General features: G+C 36.5%; 1 protein-coding gene and 1 non-coding gene across 4 annotated transcripts in view; one reads left to right on the top strand and one right to left on the bottom strand.

Annotated features, from left to right (window-relative positions):
• The window catches only part of LAMA2 (laminin subunit alpha 2), a 660,268-nt gene that overhangs the window by 409,863 nt on the left and 223,295 nt on the right, over positions 1-27,110 (bottom strand). The gene's annotated exons all lie outside the window — the stretch shown is intronic.
• Positions 19,326-19,401, top strand: TRNAA-AGC (transfer RNA alanine (anticodon AGC)). Its single transcript has one exon. It is a non-coding gene; the product is annotated as a tRNA-Ala (tRNA).

Genomic DNA, 27,110 nt, shown 5'->3' with positions numbered 1-27,110 from the left:
TGTCAAGGACTGTGAGTGACCTTAATATCCTTAACTAACTTATTTCAAGAATACAAGGAAATGGCAGCTTAATGAACTGTTTAACAAATATGACTATCATTGACAACTCTACCCTGAGCTTAGTCTTTTTTTTTTCTTTCTTTCTTTTTTTTTTTTCTGAAGCTGGAAATGGGGAGAGACAGTCAGACAGATCCCGACCGGGATCCACCCGGCACGCCCACCAGGGGCGATGCTCTGCCCACCAGGGGGCGATGCTCTGCCCCTCCGGGGGGTCGCTCTGCAGCGCCTGGGGCAGAGGCCAAGGAGCCATCCCCAGCGCCCAGGCCATTTTGCTCCAATGGAGCCTTGGCTGCGGGAGGGGAAGAGAGAGACAGAGAGGAAGGGGGGTGGGTGGAGAAGCAAATGGGCGCTTCTCCTGTGTGCCCTGGCCGGGAATCGAACCCGGGTCCCCCGCACACCAGGCCGACGCTCTACCGCTGAGCCAACCGGCCAGGGCCTGAGCTTAGTCTTAACAGGTCTTTTGTACTCCTGAAAAATAGTATTTTGCTTTTGACACATGCATGATTCCAACTGCCCCTGAAACTTAGGATTGCTTTTTTCCTGTTATTTAGAAGTAGAATTCTTGCCTTGTCATTCCTGGATGAAAGCTTTTTCTTCCATAAAATATTTAAACATCTTTTTCACTGTCAAAGCAATAGTCATTAATAAATTGCAGCATAATAAGAAAATCAGTTCTCTCCAAAGAGTATTTGTCATTTTGTTTTTTATTCGCAGTCTCTCATAGTAAAAACAGTTAAAATATTGTACTTCAAAGATTTGTGTAGCTTCTCTCCTGGTTAAATAAGAGCATCTTTCTTCCTCTCTTTTTCATTTTGTATCAGTTGTTTATTTTTTATACCAACAGCAAATTTCATAGAGCAATGTTTTTATTTTTTCCTTTTTATTGAATTTCTTGAGGTGACACTGGTTAACAAAATTATACATGTTTTAGGTGCACAATTCTACAACACATCATCTGTATACTGTATTGTGTGTTCAGCACCCCAAGTCAAGTCTGTGTCCATCACCAGTTATACCCCTATAACTTCTTCCACTTCCCATATAGCAATGCTTTCTAACTTTTATAAAATTAACACATAGAAGAGCTAAGTTTTCCAAAAAGATCAAAAATAGAAGCAAAACCTTAGCCTTGACTGTTTGCTCAGTGGATATAGGGTCAACCCAGCATATGGACGTCTGCGGTTCAATTTCTAGTCAGGGAACATGTGACATGTGGCCACCTGCTTGTCTTCTCCTTCCTTTCTCCTTTCTCTACCTTCTCTCCTTCTTCCCCTCTCACAACCAGTGGCTTGATTGGTTCTAACATAGCCCAGTTTACTGAGGATAGTTCTGTAGGAGCGCATCAGCCTCAGGCACTAAAAATAGCTTCATACTTGAGCATTGGCTCCAGAGCCCTCTTGCTGGGTGGATCCCATCTGGGAAGCATGTGGGGAGTCTGCCTCACTGATTCACCTCCTCTCACCAAGAATTAAAAAATATATAAAGAAAAAGAAGCAAAGACTTATTAGACGTTTTCATTTTCTCAACATTTCAAGCTTGGTATGGTCCTTCTTTTCATAAAGCTTCTAGTGGTCTTTTTGCTTTGTATAAGTCAAAGCAATCAGACAAGCATTTATTTTTCAGCTCCTTGAGCTTAGGTTCGTTTCATCATCATGCCTAGATGGGTGACATATAATACATCATAATTGAGTGGAAGATCTTGATAACATTCCCACTGGTCATAATGTATAAAAGGAACAAAGATAACTAAGACCCTGAAATTTTCAAAAAGAGAAATTCATTACTAAATGCAAATATCACCCCCCTTTCTTTTCTCTAAGAGGATCTTAAATTAGAGGAGCCCATTTTAAATCTATCATACAATTTAAAGTTATAATCAAATGATAATTTTAAAAAGCACTCCAAGTTGAAAATGTTTCAAAATTATCACTTACATTTTCCTTTCTCCAGGTAAAGTATATAATGTTTGCAAAAAGTATTGTCAAAATAGGTTTACTCAATCTCTTTTGGGAGCTTCTCATTTAAATTTTATCAAATGCAGATGTCACTACTAAATCTTAGTGCTGTCAAGCTAAGACAATATAGGGATACAAACATCATCTGAAATTCACAGCAGGAAAGAATTTAAGAGAAATAGCTTCAGAACAGATCACGAGGGAAAATCAACAGAATAACAGTTCTCTTACTTTCCTCAAACATTTCCATTGCTCCAAAATCTGTTTTGGGTGTGCCTCAACCAGAAACTAAGAGAACAGGTCATTAGTCATCTATTTCAACTTCATAGCTATTTCAGAAATTTATTTGCAATATACAGGATCTTGTGCATAAAAAAATAGCAGATATTACTGTGTACTTATTGGACTCCAGACACTCTTGTATGTGATCTATCTGTACTAAATCAGTTAGTATTAACTCATTTAATGCTTACAACAACCTCATGAGCTTGGTGTTAGTATTATCTCCTTTTTTAAAAAAAGCATTAAATTTTTAACAAGCGTGGCTAAGTTTATAAAGCTAGGATGTGCTCCAATTCTAGTCTTAGTACATTGGATAAATGCCTCAGTACCACTAAACTACCTCACAGAGTAGGGTTTCAGTAAGCATTTGTTGAATAAATAACAGCTGGTCATTTAGGCACTATTTGGAGACTTCTTGCATCATGAAGCTCATCACTAGTGGAGAACCTTTCCCATATACCATTCCTCCAATTTTTTTTATTTGCCTTTCTTCCATTCCAACCTTGTCTGTAATTGACCCCAGATTTTTAACTTTATTTTTTCTTCATCATCCTGCTTTTCCTTCTCTGGGGTTATTTATACTGTTTAATTTCCCCAGATCTTGTTTTTTTCTTCATTAATTTTTAGTAGTATTTATCCTACTAGTTTTATCCATTTTAGACTTTCTTGGGTAAACTGCTTACTATGCTCGAAATTCACCACTTAGGACCAACCACCAGATCAGATAGTGGCTAGGCTTTCTGATAACAGCAGTGAGCTATATCATAGTACAGAGAACCACTAAACCAAGAGATAGTCTGAGACCTGATTAACATCCCTTGGCATATATCCACATCAGTAGAGATCTTCTGTATAAATAAAAGCAAAATTCTACATTGATCAAAACCAGAACTGGAACACGTCCAAGAATTGAAGGCTAAAGCATCAATTAACCAGGAAAGAACTAACAACCCCTAAAGTCTTACTAACATCATAATATACAAAATTGGTTATGACAGATTTAGTACTTAAACATTTTAATAAGAAAAACCATTCACTGGTGTGCAAAAAAAATTAATTTATACTTTATAGGAAATTCTACAAAGGAAGAACTGAAACCTCAAGTTATAAGGAGAGGGGAAAATAATAGGTTAACACCCAAAATAAATATCTGTGAAACTAACATGTTCTTCCTTAGTGTAAAGAGCTGTTAGGGAAAGCCCCAAGTAAGAAAAAAAAGCAACTGAGAATACAATGACCTACATTGGTAGGACAGAACAATCAGTACACTCAAAAGAAATATAATAACTGCACAAAGGAAAAATTAAGCAACATTTTCCTATTTTGTTTTCAGTCCCTGTGTGGAAACACTTGTTTGAAATTAAAATAAAATCTTGGAGCATGAGCTCTAACTACAGTGCCAGATCCTGTGTCATTAGATTGGAACAAAACCTAGATGCATATTTGACAGAGAAGTTCAATCTCTCCTTCTCATTCTCTGACTCAAGGGTTCCTCAGAGAAAAATTGTATGCATGTATCTGCATGTGTTACAATTGTACTAATGAAAGCTGGATAAATATATTAATTTGAATTTTCCCCCATTTATGCAGAATAACATTTTGAAAGGCCATTGGCGAGCTCAACTAATTTATACTTCACAAAATTTCAACTTCAAACAAGGTATCAGAGACTTTAAATTATTGAGACATACTAATCATCCTCAAGACTGAGTATGATTCTAAGGCTAGCTGTGTTTCTAGTATCCCTAACATAAGTGTATGCAAACTAGAGTCCCCATGCTGACTACCCACATCTCCCCACCTTCTGACAGGTGTCTACTTACTCCTTACTCTCACCAAGATAGGACAGCTTCATTCTCTGAACTTTCCCTTCTTTTGCCATCTTTCTCCATTCTTCTTTTATGTTAATAATATTTTTTGTGTCTCATTCCATATCTTTACTTTTTCTTTAGTTATCTGTTATTTTTTAATTCTTACTCTGCTATATTTAATTTTATCTTTAGAGTGAAATTTTACATCCCCAGTTGATCAAGTTTCTACCGTTTCAAGTGAAATCATGTGTTACATTACTCTAAACTTGGCCTCTAGCCTAGTTTTGTAAAATCAAACTATAGTCTTATGTCTCTGAACTTAAGATTCTTTTTCACTGCACAAAGGGTAAATAAACAAATAAGAATTGTTTTTTTGTGTGTGAACAAAAGTTTCTACTTTCATAACTGAGGACTTTACATTTCAGGAGGTTCATAAATCTGAGTACCAATGGATCTGTGTGTAAGGCTGCAAAGACGGTTGTACACATATGCTTTTCTAATCTTGGCTGATACTATGCCTGATGCTTTGTAGAACAGTGTGCATGTATGTGTGTTTGTGTGTGTTCAGATCAGATAGTTAATCATAGTGTAAGATCATATATATTAGAGACAGACTAGCTGGGTTCAAATTCCAGCTCTTAATATTTTTGTGATTTAGTAATTTACTTCATCTCTCCACGCCTGTTTCCTCTATACAAGACAAATGATAATAATATTTATTTTATCATGCTGTTTGCTGGAATAAAAAAATAATTTATGTATCCTGAATAGAATAATGCTTAGTGCATAGGAAATATATTAAGTGTTCACTGTTGTTATTGTTACTCTTGAAAGAGTAATAAAAATAATACAAATAGATGTGTGTCTTCCTGTAAGTAGTAAGTGCTGTACCCTTTACGGTAGTTACCTATCACCAACCTGATCAGCCTCAGACAATATAAGTAGCAGAGACACATTTCTTACCCATACTGGAGAGCTGATTCTGGAAATTTTAAAAAGGTTGAACATCAATGGGATACTCTGCATCAAGGAGAGCAAGACATGAGCCTGAATTTTGCCTTCTAATTCATATTCAATTTCACATAAGCAATTAAGAGAGGGAAAGAGCAGAGAACTTTCTGGTTCAAAAGCTCTCCAGCTCTGTGTTGGGGCTATTGCTCTAGGGATAGCCTGTCTTCCCATTCCCTGACATGACAGCCTTTAGGGCGGAGGACGGAGAAAGTAACCAAGTGCCAACGCAAGGGCTGCAGGAGGGGAGGTTGTAAAACTACTGACACCTGGGCAGTAGTTTGTAACAAAAGAAATATGAAAAGTTAAAAAATGTTGCAAATGACAGTATTTCATTTATTCTTATGGATGAGCAGTACCATGTTTCCTTTATTCAATTATCTATCAAAGGACACTTTGGTTGTTTCCATGTCTTGGCCACCGTGAATAATACTGCAATTAACATAGGGTGCATATATCATTGCAAATAAATGTTTTCAAATTTTTGGGGTAGGTAATGAAGAGGTGTTGCTGGGTCATATGGTAACCTTATTCTTAATTTTTTTGAAAAATCTTCATACTGTTTTCTGAAGTAATTGTACTAGTTTAGATTCCTACCACAGTGAATGATGGTTCTTTTTTCTCCACAACCACTACAACACTTCTTGCTAATTGTCTTGTTGGTAACAGCCATTCTAACAGGTGTGAGGTGGTATATCACACTGTAGTGTTGATTTGCATTTAATAGCTAGTGAAGTTGAACATCTTTTCATAGGATGGATCTTGAAAATATTGTATACTAAGAGAAAAAAGTCTGACAAAAAAATGTCAAGAACCATAAGATTTCACTCATAAAACTGAAAACAACAAATGAATAAGCAAGACAAAGAAACAAAAACTCACAGATACAGACAACAAACATTCTGGTGGTTACCATAGGGAAGGTGGGTGGGCGGAGGTAGTAAAGAGTAAAGGGGATCAAATACATGGTGAAGGAAGGAGAGTTGACTTTGAATGGCAAAGAAACCCACAATACAACCTACAGATGTTGTACCGCAGAATTGTACACATGAAACCTAAACAGGCATATTAATCAATGTCATCTTAATAAATTTAATTTTAAAAAAGAATGTGATGTGGGAAGGAAATGTCTATAAATTGGACTTCATGCTTCAATTTTTTTGGAGCCAACAGGTTTGCAGCATATCACAAGGTGCCTAGATAACTAAAAGTCCAGGTGTCGAGGAAGTGTTTCCTTGAGGAGGTGCAGTGCTAGTTGTACCTGCTTTTTAAAAAAATTTGATTTAATGCGTGAAACCGGTTAACAAAATTACACAGGTTTCAGGAGCACAACCCTACAATGCATGATCTGTACACTGTGTTGTGTGTTCACCACCCCAAGTCAAGTCTCCGTCCACCACTGTTTATCCCTCGATACCCTCCTCTACCTCTCTCCATCCCCTGCTCTCTATCTATGAGTCTCTCCTTTTGCTTGTTAGTCCATTTTGTTCATTAGATTTCACATATGCGTGAAATCATTTCATACTTATCTTTCTCTAACTGGCTTATTTCACTTTTCCCATGATTTACAGAACAACAGCAAATGTGATCCATGTCAATAGTATCTTAAGTTCAGATTTCTACATTATTCTGTACCAAGTTGGAGCATTATCATTTATTTACCAGGTTTGTAGGATGTTGGCTCACACACCCCTGACATCTGTACGGCACTAGCTGATCTCCAGTCTCTTCAAAGACAGAGCACACCCACACAACCAGACGATGAATTTCTGTAAATTTACTGAGTACACAGTGTTCTTGTTCCTCTGCTGGACTCACACTAGTAACTGACCACAGGAAGCTGCAGGGCCGTGCCCTCCAAGAAGCTCAGATACTATTTGTGTTGTTGCTTAGCTGGTCGGGGTTGGGGACATGCTGAATTTCAGGGCCTTATTTTCTGCAGTCACCCATGCACATAAATATTTAGAAACATGAATACTCGAGGAAAATGAATAAATAGCTGATTCGAGGTCACTGATCATTATTGTAAGTTATTTGTCTAAAGTGGATTTTGTTTCCCAACAATCCCTTTTTCCTCTCCTCTTGACATACACAGCATGAATGAAAGGTAAAGGCAATAAAACATTTCATCAATCATCCAGGGGCCAGGGCTAAACTGCTTTCTGTTATGCTGTTGCTGCCAAGTTCACAGAATCAGGTTTGTTTTCAATTATTTGTAATATGCTTTCCCAGAAGAATTTATAATAGGCTGTCTAGGCACTGTTCCCTTTTCTATTAATGACAAAAATGCAACTGTTCCTCCTTAGCAAAAAGAAAAGGAGTTAAATTAGAAAAATTGCTATGAATGTTGCTGTTGGGCTTTCGGAGTTTGTTGGTTTGTTTTCATTTTAAACTGGTTCCGATGAGAAATGGCAACGAGACTGTTTCATTTTTCTTCCCCCACGCTGTGTTTATTTTTGAAAATCAGATGCTAACATTAATCTCTACTTTGAAATAGTTTATAATAACAACACCTATAAAATATTTTTAAAAACATATGCCATTATGATCTATGTTTTTATCATTATAACAGCTGTTAACTTGGTGCCATAAAAAAAAGTGCACTGTATCAGTGAAAAAAAAGTGAAAAAGTGTCCAGTGAATATTCACTGGCCAGAATGCAATGCTTCCAGTCTAATTTCTAAGATCACCTTTTCCCTCTCCTCTTAGGCTCCCTTGTAGCTTTTCTCTAGGGCTCTCATGTTCCACCACTATCAGTATCCTTGCTGTCTTCTGTATTTCTCAGTCTGATAAGGTACTAACTAAAGCCATTTAGATTCATTAATAAGAGATTCCTTATTAGATAGCTAGGTATGGCAGTCTTTTGAGAAACACAAGAAAGAATCTCTGGCCTGACCAGGTGGTGGTACAGTGGATAGAGTATAGGACTAGAACACAGAAGACCCAGGTTTGAAATCCCAAGATCACCGGCTTGAGCGCGGGCACATCTGGTTTGAGCAAGGTACACCAGCTTGACCCCAAGGTTGCTGGCTTGAGCAAAGGGTCACTTGGTCTGCTGTAGCTCCCTGGTCAAGGTACATATGAGAAAGCAATCAATGAACAACTAGATTGATGCTGCTCATCTCTCTCTTCCTGTATGTCTGTCCCTATCTGTCCCTCTCTCTGTCTCTCTCTCTGTCTCTGTCAAAAATAAAATAAAATAAAAATCTCTGAATTCCTATTTATAAGTACCTCAATGTGTTGAATATCAACATGGAAAGATGATGTATAGGTATTTTTAACCCAATAATTTCACTTCATGATACACAGGGCCAGAGACCACACAGCCATGCCCTAAAACCTACTTTTATGCACACTGATCAGGAATACATCCATAGAAAGTTTGTTTTGCAAACTCTAAGGCCTATGACTGGTATTAGTAAGGACTGGGAATATGACCAATATGCAGTCCCTTCTTTAACTTAATTCCTGATACTATACTTTCTTTTCTGTTTCTAATCCTTTTTCCCTATCATAAGTAAGCTCTTTCACTGGTCTATCTCATGACCTTCCTACCCACCAATAATATATTTTAAATGAAATAATCCTTTCTTTTAACTACTATATCTATATTCCTGCTTCTCTAAAATTCCTTTATTAGGTCTCCAATATATGTTATTTTTTAAAATAGAATTTAAATTATTTTCAATTTTAACTAACCACCTTATTTTCACCTTAATCTTTTTCTTCACATCTATGTTTTCCTATTTCCTTCTAGTGGTATATTTAAGAAACATGATGGTACTGACAAAGGAAAGGAAAGTATTCTCTAATGTCATAAACATTGTCATCATCAACTTATACAATCTATATAGAAATACATCTATACCACCACCAATTCTATTTCTTCATCCAGTAAAGATATAAATATGCATGTAGGTCAACAATCTAGTGAGAAATTGTAAAGCAACCGCTCCAGAGTTTAGAAGTCCAAATGGGTACTGCTCTTTCAAAAGTAATTATTTCCGGGTGCTCTGAATAGAGATAACAATATTGCCTTTTCTTCAAACTTTTACTATTCTTGTGTTTTTTCATTATTCCTGAAAGTTTTCTGTAAGTGGTAGGAAAAAGACTATTTCAAAAACAAATTCTTTTGGAAACAGAAAACAGGTCATAAAAAATAAAGCTCAGTATGGAAATAGAAAATTCAAGCTGGAAACAGAGGAAGGAACAGATAGCAGGGCCTGTCCACACACTTTCTCTAAAACCCAGAATTTCAGGCATTCTTTAAACTTTAGTACTTCTTAAGAATCAACTGCAAGATAATATTGGGAAATATTAAAACATGGAGAAGAAAATGGTAATCAAAGATAAATTACTTGAAAAATCCTTTCACTTGTTATAAAAATCAAACCCTTTTAACCATTGAAGACAATCATTCACCATGGACAGTGTCACTTATAAGATTTCTTATAAAGACAGATTTTTTTTAAAAAACTATAAAATAATATGCTTGAATCTTAAATATATTTTACAATTCTTCCTGCTGTTCAGTCATTAATATCATTACAACATAACAGGTTAAATCAATTTCAACACATCTTAGTATAAATTCTCATATTTATAAAGTAATAGACCATATCTTTACACATTATCAAAAGGGTTATGTTAACAAATTTTGTTTCTCTTTAACTTTGAGAAGCAGAAGAACAATTATGGGTCATTTAAATGTTCTTCCAGCTTGTGACATAGATTGTGTTTGTATTTCAATGAATATCTGTTTGGAAAATTGAAAAGCTAATTAAGATTTATCATTTTGATGACATTAATTATCCAAATAATAATAAACATTGATGGCAAACTATAATTTTCAGTTTCACCCAGATGTTTGGCATTATATAAGACACTATCTTATTTTGACATAAAAAATATGTTTCTTGCCTAACCAGGCAGTGGCGCAGTGAATGGAATGACATCCTGGAACACTGAGTACCCAGGTTTGAAACCCCAAGGTCACTGGTTTGAACGCAGGATCATCCAGCTTGAGTGTGTGTTCATAGACATGACCCCATGGTCACTGGCTTGAGCCCCAAAGTTGCTGGCTTGAAACCCAAGGTTGCTGGCTTGAGCAAGCAGTCACTGGATCCACTGGAACCCTCCGGTCAAGGCACATAGGAAAAAGCAATCAGTGAACAATAAAATTCCACAACTATGATTTGATGCTTCTCGTTTTTCTCCCTTCCTGTCTGTCCCCCACCCTGCCTCCTTTCTCACTAAAAAAATGAAATAAATTAAATAAGTAAATATATTTCTTGAGTTCTGGCACATTATTGTGGAAAGGAATCTAATATGAATGATGTGGTGGGTGCTTCAGTATTTTTTCAGTATGTATAATTCTACTAGTGAGACTTAAAAATAAACATTGGAAGGTTTAAAAGTGTGACCAAATGTCAGAATAAACAATCTATTATATAATATATATCATAACATTTCTTTTCAGAGCAAGTCTCTAAATTCAGTTTATCTTTCAGATATTATTTCAAGAATGCACCATATGATCGAATTTGCTATACACTTAAATAGTATATATATGTTAATATGTAAGATCTGATATGAGAATTTAGAATGTGAATGTTAAGGGACATAAAACTTATATACCAATTTGTTTACTTTGTTTAATGTATAGCAAAGCTTGGGTTCCTCTATACATATCCTGGTCAAGGCCTTCTTTACGAGGCTGGAGCCCTTTTCTTCAGACTTTATCTATTTAATAACATTTTAGTTATTTTTAGAAATGAAACAGAATTAGCACATAATCAGTTGCTTATTATATAAATCACACCAATGCCTGAGTGCACATTCCTAGAAGACTATTTTTACATCCTGCAACAAAGAGAATATATAATGCTTGCAGTATTCTTGCCTGAAATCCCTCTTTTCAAAAGTGTGTGCTTGCTCTTTGATTGTGCTGGTTTTACCTCGTCTTTCTACCTCGAAAGGTTGAAGTGCCTCAGGGCTCAGTTCTAGGATGGCTTCTCTTTTTTAGCTTCATGTACTTCCTGGGTGATCTCTTGCAGTCTCATGGCTTTAAATTCTCAGTATTTTTCATGTGAAATCTAGAATACTATATGCCATCTATTCAAATCTCACCATAACGTCTAATACCCATTTTAAGCCTAACATGTTCAAAACTGAACTCCTGATTCTCTTGGGAAAAGCATGCTGTACCCACAGGCTCCCCCCAGTTCACTAATGACAACTCAGTTCTTCTGGTTGCTCAAGCTAAGAAACATGGACTCATGCTTCACTTCTTTCATGCTCTCACACCTCAAGGAAACTCCATCAGCAAATTCTCCTGGCAGATCCAATCGGTCAGGAAAGCCTACTAGCTCAACTTATAACATATATCTTCTACATAGACACTTCCCACCACTTTTACTGCTGTCACTGTGGTCTAAGTCACTTTTATCTCCTGAAATACTGCAAAAGCCTCTTAAGTACTTTTTCACTTCCATCTCCCCCCTCCTATGCTCTGAATCCAACCCAACATAGCTGTGGGGGTTGAGAGGATAAGAACAAGAAATGACTGGTAATGAATGTAGACTTTCTTTCGGGATGTTGAAAATGTTCTAAAATAAGATTGTAAAGATGGCTGCACGCCTCCGTGAATATATAAAACACAACTAAAAGGTACACTTTAAATTTTTGAAATGTTGTGGTATGTGAAGTATATCTTAAATGAAGTTGAGTTGTTGCTCTTTTTAAAAAGACTGTGAGGGTCTGAGACTTTAGATTTTATCTTATCTGCAACTAACAAGTTAGACTGACACAGTTATATCAGTGTAGGCAGAATAGATGATACTGATCTAGCAGGGAGAAAGGACTTTGTTACTGACAGCACACAAGGCAGCATTAGCCTCAGTGTATTTGATGCCTGTGTCTGAGCCTCACTTCCAGAGAGAGAGACGAAGACCACCTGATACCTGAATCTACACGGTGTGTGACAAATGAGGATCACAAGGTGTACAGAATTCAAACCTTTTATTCTGGGCAGTAAGCATAGTTGTCCCCTGCTCTGGAGGAGACACTATCTTTATCTTCCAAGGCTGTAAGCAGACCTGCTTTACAGGTAGACACTATTTCTTCTTTTCAATGTTGTTCCCTTTATAAAAAGCCTTGGATCAGTAGTCTGAAACAAAGATGATCAGTGCCTCTGGTTCCAAAATTTATAGGCAATTTGCCATGGTTTGTTATCTGAGTTTAGTCCTAAGCTTTGGATCTGGTCTACTAACCAAAATAAAACTTTTTTTTTTCAAGGAAAAAACAACACAATACATGAATTAGATGGCTCTAAGTTGCAATAACTTTAAATGGACATTTATATGCTGGTTTTATCATTTATGTTTATCTCATTTAATTCTCAGGGTTAGCAAGGTATTACTATATTCTTCATTTTTGCAGATAAGAAGACAGGCTAAGAGAGGCTACAGAACTTGCTTTCAAGCAAACAGGTAGTAAGTAATAGAGCTTAAAATTCAAGTCCAGTAATAAAGGCATGTGGTGGAGCTCTGTGAAGAGCCAGTGTACGCCAACCCAGGGGATATACTCTACCAGACAGCTGCCCTCTACGGCTCCTGGACATCAAACCTGGACATCATTTGATCACAGCACAAGTTATATATATTCATATAAGCACCATTTGGGAAAATCAAGTGGTAAACTTCATATATAATCCTGCCTCCCCATGTTCTGTATAGTGCTATAGGGCCTCCCAAAGATTTCCCAAGGTCTGAAGAATAGCATGCCGATGTGCTGGGCTATACTTTCCTGAGTCTTTCACTTTGGACCACATGTATGTATGAGGCTGCGGTTGTGATTATGAGCACGTGTGCACACTGAAGCGCCCCAGAACGAAAACCTGCTGCCTACGTGAAACCCAGAAGTTTACACTGGTGTTGTCTCAGGCAGGAACATCTGACAAACAGGAATACAATCTGATACAAGAGTTTTTTCAAAAACAACATTATAAATATTGATTGCATAAATGTGCTTAGGGAAAAAAAAACATTTTCTTCAATAGTCTGTTAATCACTTATAAATGATCAGTTGTTACAATGAATGATTCAAATAGAATTAAGTCTAAAGCTTTCATAGAGCATTCAGCTACATACTAAATAGATATTAACTGGGTTAGGAAAGTCTAAGTACTGCATATTGTAAGTCTTAAGGAGAGACTAAAACATATAGTGATTTCTTTGCACATATTTTGAGGTTTGACAATAATTTTGCAAAAGTCATAATAATAAGTAATAATCACAAATTTGATTTTTTTATGCTGATTGAAGCAGTGAAACAACAAATAAGATACCTTTCTTTAATTGCAATGAAAGTAATTATATCAGGGTCGATTTGATATTTTATGTCATAAATCTTTAACAATAGTTCAATGCCTAGTAAATTGACTCTGGCTAATTTTAATTATATTTTCAAAATATATTATTTACAATTTGTTACCATCCTATAATTTCTTTGATCCACAGCCTTTCTTGTAATTTTCAGGATACATCTTCTTAAAACCAATTAATAATGATATGGGAAGGGTTAATCTAGAGTCTCACTAACAGGACAATTTTGTTTTTCAAAAGCATTCATTCAACCTCCAGATTGCAGGTTATTTTTTAGCACCTCTTTCCAGAACTACCAGCTTTTACGTGAGGCTCTGCTAGTTCTAACGGGTGTAACATATGAGAACATCTCTGGAATAGCAGACACACCGTTGAAAACACAGAGATGATATGACTAGATATAATTAGAATAGAAAGTTGTTAATCCATAGGGATGACTCATGCTAAATGTAAATACTCAAAGTAAGTAAGAGTACATGGTAAACTACAGCATCGGGGGTTTGAAACAAAAATTGGAAGTATATTTGTAGAAAACTCTGAGGTCTTCAAAGAAATTAGGAATATTGTTTTATTAAATTGGTAAATCTCTCAATTAACAGCCTAGTAGACAAACTTCCCAAAACAAAGCAAAACAAAAAAAAAACACAATAAAAAGGGTGATTCAACCGTTTTTATAAGTGCTCTGTAAGTAATTATTTCTGAAAATGCATCCCAAGCCAACCATGGGTGCAGGACAATGGGGAAGGAGGTCTTTGTCTTCCACTCAGCTTTGGCCTCTAGACTAATATGCATTCCCACCACCATTCCCACACCACACAGCCTGTGCAGTTGCACTTCCGTTACTGTTAATCACTTCAGCATTCGGAAAGTCTCCTTGAGGAATCCAGCTGAAGGGGTATGCTGATTCATGTGGCTTAGAATAACCTTGCGATTCAGAAGCTATTTTTTTATTAAAGGCAATAAGGAAGTAACATGAGAAAACATGAGGTGAATTCGGAATTTTCCAGAGTGTTCACTGCTACAGTTTCCTCCAGTTGTGCCTTTGTTCAAAATCACAGCAAATGCAATAGCAAAAGACTGCACTAACTCTTGAGGATATTAAGTTCCTTAAAGTTTTCTCAACTTAATTGGAAGAGACATGCTGAAAAGCCTTAGAAAGATCACTAAACAGAGGATAAATAAGCCTTTAAACAAAATCGCTCTGGAGACAAAAAAAAAAAATGAAGTCACCTGTGAAAGAAAGGTCTCACTTCTAAGGCCAGAAAAATCATATCTGAAATCCAGATATTTTATGGTATACTAATCATAATATAGTTAAGCAAACATTGTAAAACTATTAAACTTTTATTGATTTTTGAATCTGAAATCCCATAATATTTTTATTTACAAAATATACATTTTAGAAATCAGTATGATCCTTATGAAATCCTGGAAATCCAAAAATATATTAGTCCAGTAAAGCTAATTTTTTTGCATAATGATGTCCCACGAAGCAAAGCTGATTGGTTTTATTTCACTTGAAGTTGACTTTTCTTTCTTTTAATGATAAATTTGTAAAACTTTACAAGTGGTTACATTATGGATTTTCACTAATTGTGTTCAGAAACCCCAAAACATTTAGAACTTAATTCTCAAACTTACCTTACTGTGTCATTGGTACCTCTCTTATATAGAGATTCTTAAGCATTGAAAGAAAGAGAAAGAATGTTTTTCTGTATAGTTAAATAAGTTGTGGTGGTTTTCAGAATGCAGCAAAATAATTTGTTGCAGCTTATACACTAATTGGATGCATGTCTTTCACCCATGGAAAGTATGTGTGGATACTGTGTACTTGTAAATTGTGTTAGAATCTACAAGTATAGCCAAACCAGGTAGTGGCATGGTGGATAAAGCGTTGGACTGGGATGTATAGGACCCAGGTTAGAGACCCCGAAGTTGCCAGCTTGAGCGTGGGCTCATCTGGTTTGAGCAAGGCTCACCAGCTTGGACCCAAGGTCGCTGGCTCAAGCAAGGGGTTTCTCGGTCTGCTGCAGTCCCCCCCCCCCCATCAAGGCACACATGAGACAGCAATCAATGAACAACTAAGGTGCTACAATAAAGAACTAATGCCTCTCTTCTCTCTCCCTTCCTATCTGTCTGTCCCTTTCTGTGCCTCTGACTCTCTCTGTCTCTGTCACAAACAAACAAATAAAGGAATCTAGAAGTACTATATAGCCTGGTCAGGCAGTGGTGCAGTGGTTAGAGCATCGACCTAGGATGCTGAAGACCCAGGTTCAAACTGCCAAGGTTGCCAGTTTGAGGTCGGGCTCATATGGCTTGAGCGTGGGCTCATCTAGCTTGAGCATGAATTCACCAGTTTGAGCATAGGGTTGCCAACTTGAGCAAGGGCTCACTGGCTCAATTAGAGTCCCTGGGTCAAGGCACACAATGAGAGAGCAATCAATGAACTAAAGTGCCAAAACTATGAGTTGATGCTTCTCATCTCTCTCCCTTCCTGTCTGTCTGTCTCTCTCTTTCCCTCTCTCTGACTCCAACTTAAAAAAAAAATTGGCAGGTTTCACAACAAAACTGAAGAGTAGGAAAAAAAATAATCCTTAAACTAATTCATTAAAAAAATTGAGCTTCTAAGGAGGTCCATCCAAGGTCTCACAAAAAAGGAAACACTAAACAGTTATGGAGACTAAGAGTAGTAGAACTGGGAATAAAACTTTGTTTCTATTTTTTACTTTAAATCCCATGCATTTTCTATTAGACTGTGTCTGTAAGATGAACACTCTTCTCCAGCCTGGTGTCATGGAATACGTTAATGCTCCATTCAATGACTTCAGGGTACATTTCATACTTTCTTCATCTTAGCCTGCTATCACAATGCAATTTTCTGTATAATCAGATACTTGGCAGGGAGTCGCATTGATGTTCTTTCACGGTTAAAGCAAGCAAATTTTAGTTATTGCTCTCCTTATCATTGTTCATGTCAATATTCCTTCTACATTATATGAAGGAAGTAAAGTGCACATGCTAATACAAGTGGATAGGCAGCTTGAGGGTAAGTTCATGACTGTGTCTAAGCACATAGGCTATTGCATCAGCCTGGGTTCAAATCCTGGCTCTGTCCCTTATAAGCTGTATAACCTTGGGCTAGGTAATATTGCCCAGCAGTTTCCTCATTTGTAAAATGAGAACAATAATAGCGTCCACTACAGGAGGTTATTGTGAAAGTTTGATGAGTTAAGAGATACAGAGCCCTTATAATAGCATCGGGCACACTGCAAGGGATCAATAAATGTTAGCTATTATTACTCAAAATGTAGGTTGGGAAAAATATGTTGGTTTTAAATACAGTTCACTTAACAAAGCACTTTTCTGTGGCAATAGGCTAGCTCTCCATTTGGTTAGCAGAATATGTAATATTCTATGTTAATCACATATCGATGGCTACACAGTAATAAAGATTATTGATGCGTAAATCCCTGCAAAGTAATACAGTCCTGAGGATTTCCTTGTGCATTTGACATTTGAGAGTGACATCAAGATAGGCACACTACGCATTCATCCCCAAGGCTCCTTCTGGGGTAAGTAGACTGTCACAAAATTGTGAGACTGAATCACATTATTTTAGTTCCTCAAAGACACATATATCATTATTGAGTAAAAATTTTAAGTTTTATAATCTTAGCTTTTATATATACATGGTAGAAATAAATAAGTAATATTATCCTCTGTACTAATAATGCTTGAAAATCTTGTACTTTTTGCTATCTTAAGTCTTTACATAAGGACTATATTAAAATTTCTCTGTGAATTCATTACCAAAAATATATTTGTCTTGGAAATTTGGAAACTCAACTTTGTCAGACAAGAAAACTACATAATTTAACATTTTCCTTTTTTGCCCAATTGTCTGAAAATTCTGAATTAAGAGTTCAGCTATAATTACTAACTCATTACAGATGAGCAATAAATGTGCATATTTCTTTAATTTCTTTTTTGGTCGGTTGAATTTTCACTTATTTGTTGTCAGTTTAATGCGATGATTTTTAGGTACAGCATTTGACACTTTTCTTAGAAATAATTGGAGGTATAAAAGAGTATATCTCTTTAATAAAAATGGTAATAAATTTATTGATATAACATCTCTTTTTTTTATTCATCCAGTGTGACTGAGTACAGACCCTGCTAAGTATAGGAAAGAATGAAAAACTAGACAAGCTGCAAACCTTCAATTTCTTTAAGGTAGCAGGAACACAAGAAAGAATATATTTAAGAAAATTATTGGGTTTTCAGAATCCATGTGTGAAATTCATGTTATTAAATTATTCCTCTGAAACTGTTCACTCATGCTTCTTTGAAAAACACCTTAACACCTTTTAATATGTGAATATAAAATGAAGCTCCTAATTTTTAAAAAAAGATATCAAAAATGTACAACTAGCTACATGAAAAACCCTTTACATTAATAGTTTTAATTTTACACATATCCCAAAAACATGAAAAAGATTTTGTGTATATTTAGATGTGTTAAGAACCTTCAGTACATTTCTTTAACTCAATATTATAAAATTTTATCTTCAAAGGTGAATAATTTTGAAGGAAAAAGGAAAAAATTCATTTAGAATCAAGACTTGTGAAAAAGTCAACAACATAAAAACAATGAAATCCAGGAAATTCCAAAACATTTTTAACATTTCACTCATGATAATGCATGTAGGACTCTGATCCTTGCCACTATAGTAGCGTGGACTTAAAGATATTGACTTGATGTGTGAATTCCAAAGTACTGCTTAAAAATTCAAGTTACTTTGCAAATAGTACAAGCAATGCTGCAGAAGCCCAGAAGGAAGTGTTCCCTGGTTTCTTCTATAATGTCTTTAGCCAGCTTCATCCCTTCCTTCTCCTTCCACTCACACAGCAACTTTTTCAAAGACAAAGTTCAGTCACAGCTCTCAAAAACTTTGAACAAATCACCAAACTGCAAATCACATAAATAAAAGCCCTACAAGGTCAGGAAAAGACATTTTTAGCTGCATTCTAAATACACAGACATAAGTGATAACAGCTGCCATTAATTGAATCGTCACCTTAAGCCAGGTATTTTATATCGATCATCTCATTTAATATGATGTATTTAAACCTTTCCATTTTGAAATAAGAAAATTGGACTTCAAAGAGGCGTCCAAAGTTACATAGCTACGACTGCTAGACCAAGGTCCCACACCAAGCCTGATTTCAAAGGCCCATGGGCTCAACAACGCCACCTGTTACCCATTCAAAACTCTTCAGAGATCTCAACGACTTCTGCCATGGGAAAAGCTTGCAGGAGAGAAAATAGACTGACAGGACTTTGTATTAAACATGCTTTGTGTTTCCTCAGGAATTTCAGAGGCTGTTACACTCACTTAACCATGTCTCTTTGAAATGAATAAACAGCAGCTGGGAAAAATACATGTCTTACAGAAGTATTCTATAGGCATAAGACAAAAAAAAAAATCTCAGTTCCAGATGTTAACATAAAATTATCCAGATGCTACAAAATGATTATCCAGAACACCAGAGGCAAAAGAAAACCAAACTGGAAATTAATTTCAAAAGAGAAATCAAAGTGGAGACACCAATTTGGTTTTGTGCTAAGTTACAGGAGACTGGTTATTTCTCAGCTTTTTAGAAAATACTCTCTTAAATAATGAAACAGGGTTGAGCAATTATCTCCTGACTTGCACTGTCTAAAGGTCCATATATTTTGGGACCCATGTAGCATTTTGCTTATGTGTTATTTTGAACGGAAAAGAATATAGATCTATTAGGTACCTTCAAAAATGTGATACACAGCCCTGGCCGGTTGGCTCAGCGGTAGAGCGTCGGCCTAGCGTGCCGAGGACCCGGGTTCGATTCCCGGCCAGGGCACACAGGAGAAGCGCCCATTTGCTTCTCCACCCTTCCTCCGCGCCTTCCTCTCTGTCTCTCTCTTCCCCTCCTGCAGCCAAGGCTCCATTGGAGCAAAGATGGCCCGGGCGCTGGGGATGGCTCTGTGGCCTCTGCCTCAGGTGCTAGAGTGGCTCTGGTCGCAACATGGCGACGCCCAGGATGGGCAGAGCACCGCCCCCTGGTGGGCAGAGCGTCGCCCCTGGTGGGCGTGCCGGGTGGATCCCGGTCGGGTGCATGCGGAAGTCTGTCTGACTGTCTCTCCCCGTTTCCAGTTTCAGAAAAAAAAAATGCAAAAAAAATAAAAAATGTGATACACACAATAATTATTGTCATACAAATATATTTATCCAATTAATATTCTTACGTGAATGTTTTAATTTGAACCCAGAATACTTGATAAGCTGTTTGTCCTTGATTTTTCTATGAGGCTGGTATAGCTATAGCACATAATTCAATGACACATGCAAATTCTAAGGTGATCCATCTCTGTCACAAATTTGAAAGCTAGTTGTTCATTGATAAGGATAGTCAAATGAGTTAAGTCCCAGGCAAGAGTGATCTGATTCGTCTGTTGGCATGGAAGACCTTACACACACATGTATGAGATGTAAACTGAGGAGTGGGGAATGCAAAAAAGAGTAACTCCTGGTCCCCTCCCTCATGGAATTCAACAGCCTTTAGCAATGCCCTGTGAACAGTAGCATCTTTCAAGAATGTAATATTCTATGAAAAGACAGTGGGAAAGATTTTATGTTAAAAGACTGCAAATAAAATATAGAAATACTTTCAAAGGCAAACACAGAAAATATCTTTAATACAATCTTTATTCTTGTTATCTGATTAAAAAACAAACAAACAAATGGTGTTTGTGTCTCTATCTCTAGAAACATCATCCTTTTGTAGTTTTCCTTTAGGGAACTGTAGGAGCTGTAATCATTTCATTGGGAACTAACAAAAATATCATTACGTTTTGAGTATTTGGTTGTTCCTTAACCTTCCAGTCTCTAATAGAATCACTTGTTTACTTCTCTTTCTGCAGCTGTGAGCTCTGGACAGAGTCATGGTGACGTTATTTTTCAAAATAACCCCAAATCCTCATTCAAGAACAGAATATCAAAGTATTGTTTGGTTTGGCATATATTATATTTTACTGATTGCTCTTGACCTAGTTATTTTATGTCTTTCAACCTGGACTTGAATTTACCCTTATGCTTTACAGGATCACTTTTATATATATACTTTGTACAGACAAACATACATATGAATATCCTACCTGTAATTATTTGATCTGCTTCTAGTTCTGGAGTCTCATGCTTGGAGATAACTGTTTATTATTTTAAAATAACTAAGCCTTGGCTGGTTAGCTCAGTGGTAGAGCATTGGCCCAGCATGTGGAAGTCCCGGGTTCGATTCTGGGCCAGGGCACACAGGAGAAGCACCCATCTGCTTCTCCACCCTTCCCCCTCTCCTTTCTCTCATCTCTCTCTTCCCCATTTGCAACAAAGGCTCCACTGGAGTAAAGTTGGCCCGAGCACTGAAAATGGCCCCATGGCCTTTGCCCCAGGCGCTAGAATGGCTCTGACTACAGCGGAGCAACATCCCAGAGGGGCTGAGCATTGCCTCCTGGTGGGCATGCCTGGTGGATCCCGGTTAGGTACATGCGGTAGTCTGTCTGTCTTTATCCCCCCTCTCACCCCTGCCTCCACTTCTCACTTCAGAAAAATACAAAATAATAATAATAATAATAATAACAACAACAACAAAAAGTAAAATGACTTTTAGTGTCATCAGAAGCCCTGATAACAGCTCCTCTTCACATTCTACCATTGTTTCCTCTTTTGCTAAAAATCTATTTGGCTGAAAAATTGCCTGGGCTATTCTCAGAAAGAATAGTTAGACACAATTGTGCTATTTCTATGGAGATAGGCATAAAATGCGCTGAACCATCTCTTCTCTCAACCCTAATGCAGGGCCTTATTCGGGGCAGGGCTGAGCGTGACTCACATATTAAAGTCCCCTCCTTGGGGTACCTCTGAGACCCTAGTGAGCCTTGGCAAATTTTAGCACAATTGTTCTTTGGGTAAGAAGATAAGTATATATAAACACATTGTGTTGCCAAGATACCAGTTCCCCCAAATTAGGACATTTTGCTCCTGTCCTAATAGTTTCAGCTTCCTGAGAACATCACTTGCAATTCTTAGTCCAAGTTTAAATACTTATTGCGGTCACAGAGTAACCTGTTTATTTGTCTGCCTACATTTAACTTAGTCCATGTAAATATATAGTTTAGCCCTGTTAGCAAGCAACTAAGGCTTAACAGAACTAACCAGCATAGTAGAGACCCAGTCATAGCACTCAGACATCACAATGGAAGTGCTGACAAAGTGGGTTGCTTTACTTTTGGCTTCTCTCTCTAGAGTTCACCTGTCAATGGAAAGACTGATTAAAAAAAAAAAAACTATAAAAAGCAATAGGCTAAAATATGCCAACTTTTGCAAAAGGTCCTTCATGCTAAAGAGTAAGCTTCACACTATGTGAGTCTTCTTGGAAAAAAATTAAAAACAGAATAAATTTTTATAAACTAAAGCAAAAAAAGAAGCTTTCCTTCTTTATGCTGATAAACATCCTTATTATTTTCTTTTAACCAGCACTTAATCATAGGAGTATACAGGAAAAGAATTGTTTCCCTAAAATCTGTTTCTGTGAAATGTTTCTGGCAGGCTGGTTTTAGAATTTTTTTTCCTAAGTGTAAGCTTAAAATTGAATTTTCTCATCCTATAACTGTTTTCTAACTCAATACAAACAGACTCCCTACTCAATTTATTCAGATATTCAGTAGCTGAAGTAATCATAGCGAATTCAAGCAATTTCTATGAGACAAGCTATCTCCCATCACTTCCTCCTAAATTTAATTTCTGTGTGGTAACCATGCAGTTCCCAAGACAGGTCACTACCATATTCTCTCTCTCTCTCTCTCCTCTCTCTCTCTCTCTCTGTAACAAACACTTTTATTTATTTATTTTTACAAACTTCCAGTTTTTGTTTTGTTTTGTTTTTTTACAGAGACAGAGAGAGAGAGAGTCAGAGAGAGGGGTAGATAGGGATAGACAGACAGGAACGGAGAGAGATGAGAAACATCAGTCATCAGTTTCTCATTGTGGCACTTAGTTCCTCACTGATTGCTTTCTCATATGTGCCTTGACCGTGGGGTTACAGCAAACTGAATAACCCCTTGCTTAAGCCAGCGACCTCGGAGTCTCAAACCTGGGTCCTCCGCATCCCAGTCCGATGCTCTATCCACTGCGCCACTGCCTGGTCAGGCTGTAACCAACACTTTTCTATGCTACAAATGCATTTACCACCTTGTCCAAAATTCCAAAGTGTTTTCCCTAATTTATTTAATTTCTTATTCCCCCAAAACATAATCTCTTTTATTCTCTGAATCTAAGACAGTATTTGTCACCTAAGTGATGATCAGATTTGTAAATGGAAAAATATGACCAATGTTGAGGTCTACTCCTGGCTATATAAACCCATAAAATGTAGCTATATCAAATCAGTCAGTAGTTGAATTAAGACTGTATCTTAGCCATATTTCTGATCTCCTAACTTCTGGGGAATGCATTTACTTAGTAGTGATTAATGTGCAAGTTGCTCTCCCGCAGCTAATTCAACACAAAAGTTTATCTCGTTATAAGACAAATGGTTGCAACATAAAAAATTGTAAGAAGAAAGAGCACAATGTTTTTCATTCACCGATAAAAAGAACAAATGTAGAGATAAGAAGGAAAGCAAAATAAGATCATTCCTACTTTTTTTCTTCAAAAAGCATTAAAGAAGTTTTTTTTCCCCCTAACACAGTCTTTAAGAATTTTCACCAATTGTCTTTCAATAAGATAATTAACCCTAAAAAGGATAGTGTATAACTGCTATAAGTTGGATGCCAGGTTTAAAAATATTTGCAATGCCTCTAAGAAGGTGGCAGCTGTCACTTCCGATACAGTACATCTCCCCGTGATTTTGCTGCACAAACAAGAGTAGTGGAATTTGCTTATGTAGAAATAGACACACACATGCTTTACATTCTGTGGGCCAAAGCAACACCATTCCCAAAGTGACTGCTACTAATCTACACACCTTCAACTTCCAGATGACCGCAATGCCTGATTATTCACATGAAAAAGCTTTCTGCTATTTTCCCCCTCACCAAAAATTAGAAACAAATGCAATATGACTCATTTTTTAGCTTAATATTCATCAGCTTACTAACACAATAAAGAAAGACCTTCACAAAATAACTAGCATAAATTATTATAAATTATTGTTTCAATGAAGGGACTTTATTTCCCTTTAATAGTTTTGTTAAAATAATGTGTAATGTGAGCTTATGTTCCAAACAGTTGAAATTTCTGCAAGTGTTTCTAGTCATGCTTTGGCATATATTAATCTAAACCTTAAGAAACTGCATTTTGATTAACTAAAAATAGTCAAATATTGGCAATTTCATATAGTTCAACCTAATAGTAGGCTTAATTTTAGAAGGCACTTATCTGTTGAATAAGAAAATAAGCAATTTTTATTACTGAATAAAGCTGAAGAAAAAATTTACACAAGGGGAATGCAATTTTCTAACCTGTAATCTTGCCAGGGTTGCCATTCTCCTTTGCAGAATGAGTATCATAGGATTTTACCACCCATGATTAGAATTTAAATTGTATGTCTTATGTGAGTCTCAGGTAGCGGGATCCAGCCAAGTCATTCATATACGTATTTCCAATGAAAATATTTGGCTGCAGTTGATCTGCCACAGTGCAAAATAGTATACATCCTCAGGCCAGAATGCTTTGCAGTCAGTTTTTCTTAAGTTTTCATTTCATAGCAGGGAACCTAGTAAAGCAGCTCCTGATATCTTTTTAAGTTTGCTTGTAAAGTGTAATCATAATCATTCTACTCCTGGGTTACTTGTCTCAAGGACTTTTGATGATAGCTCTAGTGTTTAAAGAGTTTCCCTAAGGATCAGAAGCTTATTTTAATAGCTTCAAAATCCTTTGTTGTATTTTCAAGTATACTTCTGCAATAAAGATACTAGTACATTATCTTTTCTGTGTGAAACTGATTAACTGACACCCTCAGGATTTCCCCAGTAGAGATGGTGGGTGGCACTTAATTATCCACACAGTGTCACACAGCCCTTGTGAGCAATGGTAAATACACATTTAAGAGAAGTTGAATTGGACCTTAGGGATTCAGTTTATGAAGTGAAATGATTATGAGATTTGCTACTAGAAGATTTGAACTGGACCTGGACCAGAGATTACTTTTAAACATTTAGCACTATGTAACTACAGACAAATTATTTAATCTCAGTCTATAAAATGAGAATCATAAATGTTTTTCTCCAAGACTTTGGTAACAATAAAATAAAAGAATGTAGAACAGAAGATTTGTAATTATTTCATGAAGCACCATACATAAAATGGGCTATTGCCAATATTATTGATAATAATAACGGTTAACTCACTAATCCTTTTCATTTCCATGAGATTTGCATCTTAACTGAAAGGCTTAGTCCCTACTTTGGTGATACAGGAAAAAAAAACAATAAGACAACATCAAATCTAGCATGACCTGGCATTCCATCATGAGATGTTTGCTCACTATTTCGGACTTAATTTTAAAAGTCACAAGATGAATTTCAATGGTCTCAAATGTTTCTTATAATATCCAGTGTGTTTATAGTTCTTTATTTTTATTTCTGTATACAACAAATATAATTTATGCTTCATAATTTTTTAATCTTAGTATGCTTTAGATTTGAGACCCATAGAATACTGAGGTTGCCAGTTCAAAACTCTGGGCTTGCCAAGTTAAGGCACATATGAGAAGCAACTACTGTGAGTTTATACTTCTTGCTCGTCTCCCCCTACCCACCCCTCTCTCTCTTCCTCTCTCTAAAATCAGATTTGAGACTCAAATAACTGACAATTTATAATTCCCAGTTAAGCAAACTTTAGCACATGCTTTCTCTATGACAAATTGCAGTGAGTATAAAAAGTGGAACTTGGCTAACCCAGATTTCTTGAGAGTCTTCTATAAGGTGCTAGCATAACTAAATGCTTTTGTTCCTGTCTCTACAATATTATATAGAAGAAAGACAATTTTGTATGGACAAGCTAAAGAATAATATTAAATCTTGTTTCATATTTTGCAGATTTCCTTACAGAATCATTCTTTTAGTACCAAATCCAAGTGGAGTAGTATATGAAAATATAATGCTCTTCATACAAGAAACAACCAACCTAAAAAATAAAAACTAAAATTTATTCAAATCAAAACTGACAAAGTATTGAAGAAATGTCTAAAATACTAACAGATTATATTTAAGAGCTGGCCCTGGATGGTCAGCTCAGCTGTAGAGCATCAGCCAAGAGTGTGAAAGTCTCGGGTTCAATTCTTGATCCACACACACAGGAGAAGCGACTATCTACTTCTCCACCACTTGCCCTCCTCCTCTCTCTCTCTCTCTCTCTCTCTCTCTCTCTCTCTCTCCCTCCCTCTCTCTCTTCTCCTTCCACAGCCATGGCTTAAGTGGTTTGAGCAAACTTGACCCCTGGCATTGAGGATGGCTCCATGCCCTCTCCTCAGGAGCTAAAATAGCTTGGATGCCTGGCAACAGAGCAACAGCCCAGATGAGCAGAGCATCACTTGATAGGGGGCTTGCCGGGTGGATCCCAGTCGGGTGGGGCACACGTGGGAGTCTGTCTCTGCCTCCCTGCTTCTCAATAAAAATAAAATAAAAAGAGTACAAGAGGCTATCCTTTCTGACAATAAGATAGATGATGTCAATTCAGTCCAGATAGAATTTTACTTATTTAGTTATTTAACAATAAAGGAAACAATTTTGGCCTGTCCTTGTGGCTCAGTGGATAGAGCATCATCTCAGTACACTGAGGTTGTGGATTCTATCCTAGGTCAAGGCATATATGAGAAGCAATTAATAAGTATACAACTAAATGGAACAACAGTTGATGCATCTCTCTCTCTCTCTCTTCCTTCTTTTCTCTCTCTCCGATCAATGAAAAACAATTTTTAAAGTAATGGTTTAAAAGAATAATCATGAGCAAAAGTAAAAGAAAAACACAAATTTTTAACTTTTGATGAAATGAAAATATAATTACTTGGCCCTTTATTTAATATTTTAGTAAAACTGTAAAATGGTAAATTTCTGTATCTCACCCAAATATATCTGATAAAACAACTATCTATAGTTCAAAAAAATATCTTAGAAATCATTTAAAACCTTGTTTACTATAATCTCTCTAATAATGTGCATAAAATGGGTAACTACTTTCAAAATATATTATTGTTATTATTTGCCAATTTTAAAGGCTTCAGAAAAGAATTACTGTATGTGGGGATTTTAGGATGTTATTTTAAAAAATAATTATGTTATTATAATGGATCTCAAGTCTATCTACATGGCATTGTGTTTCTTTTCTTATAGAAATGTACAAAGAATGAGACAATCCCTATATATGGAGGGCTTTTGGTGGGGCATTCGATTCTGTAGTCAAAAACTAGACCATGCATATAATGCTTGTTCTGGAGTTATAAATACACTTGGGCTATACAGCAAGAGTTCTGTTAACTATTTATAAATGTAACCCACTGTTATGGACTGCATGTTT

This window comes from Saccopteryx bilineata, chromosome 12 (genome assembly GCF_036850765.1).
Source record: "Saccopteryx bilineata isolate mSacBil1 chromosome 12, mSacBil1_pri_phased_curated, whole genome shotgun sequence".
NCBI lineage: Eukaryota > Metazoa > Chordata > Mammalia > Chiroptera > Emballonuridae > Saccopteryx > Saccopteryx bilineata.
This window is presented reverse-complemented; position numbering and strand designations above follow the sequence as displayed.